Source organism: Conger conger, chromosome 3, assembly GCF_963514075.1.
Source record: "Conger conger chromosome 3, fConCon1.1, whole genome shotgun sequence".
Classification (NCBI taxonomy): Eukaryota; Metazoa; Chordata; class Actinopteri; order Anguilliformes; family Congridae; genus Conger; species Conger conger.
In genome coordinates, this window is record NC_083762.1 from 65,782,116 (window position 1) to 65,786,902 (window position 4,787).

The window sequence follows — 4,787 nt, forward strand, 5'->3', positions numbered from 1 at the left end:
TATGGACTTGACCTATGTTCACACTCTTACTGTACATTTCTATACTCGTAAAGGTAATGTTGCTAATGCATATGGAGGATGTTCCATCACCGCTGGGATCGACCCCAAGCAGCTGGCCCAGCCTTGGGGAGTTTTGCCTTTGGTTCAGTGAGCGGGCCAGGGCAGCCCCCCTCTTTAGGGCCCTCCGGGTCCGGTGTTATTCTCCACAGTACGCTTCCTCTGCTGAAGGGCTACACCCCTCAAAGGGTGTGTCTCAATACTGGTTTCTAGCCCCATACTTATGGATAGTGGAGGAAAGGTGGATACATTTTTGTATTTTGGAGCTTACTGGTGTCTGGTCCTGGAGAACTGCATTGACCTATCTGAACTTTGTTGATAGGTCAATGCATTTGATCGAATGGTTAAGCCTCACAAGGGGGATATTTTGTGAGGCAGGATTAAGGAGTTTGCCCTCCCTGCGTTGGAATTGGTTGCTGGTTTTGAGGTGAAGTCAAAGGATTTAATGCTATAATTTGACTGCTGAGGTACACGTTTTGGTGTGGGGATATTGTGGAGAATGGCGTTTTCTCATCGGGGTGAGGCCTACAGCCCACACTAACCTGGATCTCTGGAACTGTTTGCACTCCTGCATAGCAGACCTTTAACAGTCATCTGTGAATACCTGACTCAGGAGAGGAGCATCGTCTGAATCTGCTCAGTGACTCCTGTACGGAACAAACCAGTGTTTCGGTCCACTGATCGGATTCATGATCTTGTGGTACCCGGATCAGAATTATACTATCTGACAATTCTTTGAAAAACTGGGACAAAGCCAACACGAAGGATGCACTCAACAAATGTCAGGGAGCCTCCTAGCACCTGGCTTCTAACTCCTTGAAGGAACATTTAACGGATTGGAATTTTTAAAAATACCAGACCTCTTATCGATTTTCAGGTCAGGCAAGGAACAAGGAGACCGGGAAGGATAAAGTAAAGGAGCCCCAGGTTCTGGAATAGGCCTCTTTGGAGAAACAGACAGACTCTCAGCACTGCGGCTTTCAGCTGGTCTTTGTATCCTGCCCTCAACATTTCTGTCCTCCAGGCAACCGGCTGCCTCCTGATGTTCCACCGGGGGGCTCATCCGTCTATTTCCAGGCTCTGTGGTCAAAGAGCCATTAGCCCTGGAGGTCTACAGCTGCAGTTCCCACACTGAACAAACCCACAACCCACCGAGTTAAAGAGGACCCACCCCTTTTTCAAATGTAGCCAAAGTCCCAAAATGGAGTCGTCTTGAATGTCAGTAAACTGCATGCAACCATGCTGTGCACAGTGGTCGATTAGATTGATGCGAGTGTTTGTGGAAAGCGTATTCCAACAAATAGTCTGTTATGCAATGTTATCCTTAAAACAATATTGTTCCATCTCCATTTATAGAGGTGACTACTGAAATTGTGAGGAAGAACAAATACTGAACACTCAGATTTAAAAGTAAATACTTAACACTCCTGAAGGATCAGCAAATCTCATGATGATGGTTTTTAATGAGAACAAGTAGTCATGGTTATACTGGTATACATCATACATTTATTAGTGAACAACCCTCTCAAATCAGCCACAACAATTAAAAAAAATATGATTGCACTACTCGGTAAAGCAGAACTAGCAACTTTCATTTAAAAAAAGTACAAATCTTAAAAATTTCAATCAGTATACAGATGTATATATAATACACTATAACTAGTTATATGTTAAATGCTACAAACAATATGATTCCAATGGAATGAAAAAATTATAGCATTAAGAACCATTTCCTATATATAATATATATTAGCTTTTTTTCTTTTTTTTTTTCTTCCAAATACAAACATGGCAAAAATGAGGTAACTGTAAATGTGCAAGTACCAAAGCAAAAAATCTTCCTAACACAGAACACGTGCCCCTGGTCCGGTTGGCGGGCGGGTAGTCTGGAGTTCAGGCGAGGACCCCTAGAGGCCAGGGCGAGTATTACAACAGTAAACAATCCACTATCCCACCGCAGCAAAAAATCATTGGTAAACAATCAGTGGCATCTACGGAGCAATCAACAAATCACAAAATCCTAAAGAATTTTAGCTGCTTATTGGAATACAAGTTTGCACCACACAAGCTGTGAGATTACTTATTTATTAATTGAACCACAGAAGGACTACAAGATTCTATTTTATTAGATTTTTCCCCAACTCTAAACGAAAACTTCCACCAGCCCAAATGTGGCACTTGAAGTGAGCGGAGTTAAGGGTTTGGTGAGGAATCCTTTGGAACGCCAAACGACGGCATCATCTAAATGGCCAGCCTAACTGATAAAAATTTTGGCAATGCTGTTAAAAGCCTTAAGATACAAAGGCTGGGTCAAACACTGATTCTAAGTAGACTGGTGGCAGTATGACAACAGACGTAACATTTTCGTAACATGTCCTGGACACTACAAATCCAACTAATTTAAGGCAGACTTTTACGAGTAGGTGATTTTAGACTACCTGTGTAAGATCAATGGAAAAGAAAATAATAATTGTTGGTTTTGTTTCTCAGACAGTAAGCTCGATTTTTCGTGGTCTTAAATACCACTGTAACAAGAGAATCTCTTCCTTGATACCCTCTTCTCCCTTTGACACAATCGCATGACTGTAGATGACCGTTTTTGGGGGGCATTAGCACTGCATGCTGTTAGATTACATGGCAAACTATTGCATTCCGCTAAGTGAGAGTAGCAACATAGCTAAAATGTAACATCTAGCACCTTTTCACTATATGGCTTTCAAATATCTAGTTCCCAGGCTTGTCATCTTCAGTCACAGAAGTGGGTAAGAGGTTCCGATGTGGTCTCAAACCCCTTACGCACAGGCCAAATAAAAATAAAAAAAAGCAAGGTTATTTCACAGTTCCAAAAGACTTTGAATTATGACACTACTACAGCAATAAAATCTTGTAGTCATTCAGGAATATTACAAATGTGTGCAGTACAGTGCGTGGCAGTCATCAGCTGAGCAGAAAATCCCCTCAACCCAACCCTCAATTCCCCCCACCCCCCCTCCCACACCCGAAGCCAACTAGAGCTAAAAACCAGCTGGGACCTGGTCAGAAACGCATGCATATTGTGCACAGTTAAATAACATCCCGCCCCATTTCTAGATATCTTTCACTCAAAATACACACTTGTTTTTTTCATATTTTTTTAAAATCTTTTAAAATCATGCAAACACCTTTAGGATCAGTTTGGAAGTGGTTTAGGTAGGATAGTGTGTGCAAAGGCACACGTTTAAAATAGAAACACGACCAGTGTGTATGTGTGTAAATATAGATATAGATATAGATATATATATATTTATATGTATATCATTCAAATACAAGAACACAGAAACCGAACTTTAACAGTTTGATTAACATACCTTCTGATGTTAGGTCGCAGTGACACGTTGCCTCTTTTTCTTTCTCTATTTATAACTTCTTTATTGTACTTTTTTTTTTCTTTTTTTTTTGCTTGCATGCCTGTCTTTAAAAGATGCCATATCCACTACACTTGGCAAAATTAGGAGTACATGTTCAATTGGTTATATTAGAAACTACATACGGCCTGAGGAAAACCACCACCATGAAAAATAAAACAAAAAAACTAAACAAATGTCTCCATCGCGGCATCAACCCCATCTGAAATCAACTGTTTTCCTTTATTCTATATATATATATTTATATTTTAAATCAGCTGAACGGCCCTGAGTGAAATCTATTTTAACTCACAATATATATGCCAGTGAACAGATATGTATATTTAGGTTTGTTACCTAAACTGTGGGCTAAACTTGTTAAAATGGCTTATATTCGAGCGGACACACTTGTGGCACCGGACACATCTCTATAAAACATGGCGAGGTTCCTTAACCCTGGGCAGGACAGCCACCATCTTAAGACTGCGGAGAAGAGCTTATAAGGGGCAGTACTACGGAGTCCCCTGATTACAGAGCACTTGGAAAGACCACAGAACAGCGTTTCATATCCCTCAGCCTCCGGACTGAGCGGGCGGAGGTCCGAGCCAGCTGATCTGAGAACAGAAAAGTCCAGTGCATCGCTCAGCTCTTTGTCCCTCGAATCCCCCCCCCCCCCTCATCCCCCCCGTCATCCCCCCCCTCCCCCTCCCCCCACTGTACAACTGCCACCAATTACACACACAAGGTTCAATATGCAATGCAATTCAAGCCGTTTAAACATTCTTCTGTCTTCAAAAACAAGACGATAATTTAAGCCGTTCACACGATAGCTATGCTGAAAAATGCTGTATCTTTTTACACCACCTAACACAAGGATCGAGACCTGACCGAGTTCGCCTAGGGAATCACACGTACACATATACCATGTTAGTACTGTCACTTCGTCCTTCTGTCCTCTATCTGTTAAAGATAAAACCCATGACAATTTTTTAAAAACCTTACACTCTTAAAACAAGTGGAAATGACAGAGGTTTTTTTTTTTTTCTTTTTTTTTTTTCTTCTTAAAGATTGGTGATGTTTGTGCTTTGTCAAGGTCTTGAGAAGGCAGAGCTGAAAGCATATTGAATATTTGGCTCACAAACCAGGAAAAACCTGGCCATCCCCGAACGGAGAGAAGTGTTCGGTTTAAAACCGGCACTCGCTGCACGTATTGCTCTCTGCAAAAGCGGTCCGACGGCAACCACCTCCCCCGCCGCTCCTGCCACGCACTCCTCCGCAGCGCGGAGGGCGGCGAGACGCTGGCCGTCCCTCAGACCCGGTTCTCCTGGTTTTATCTAGTATTCCTCG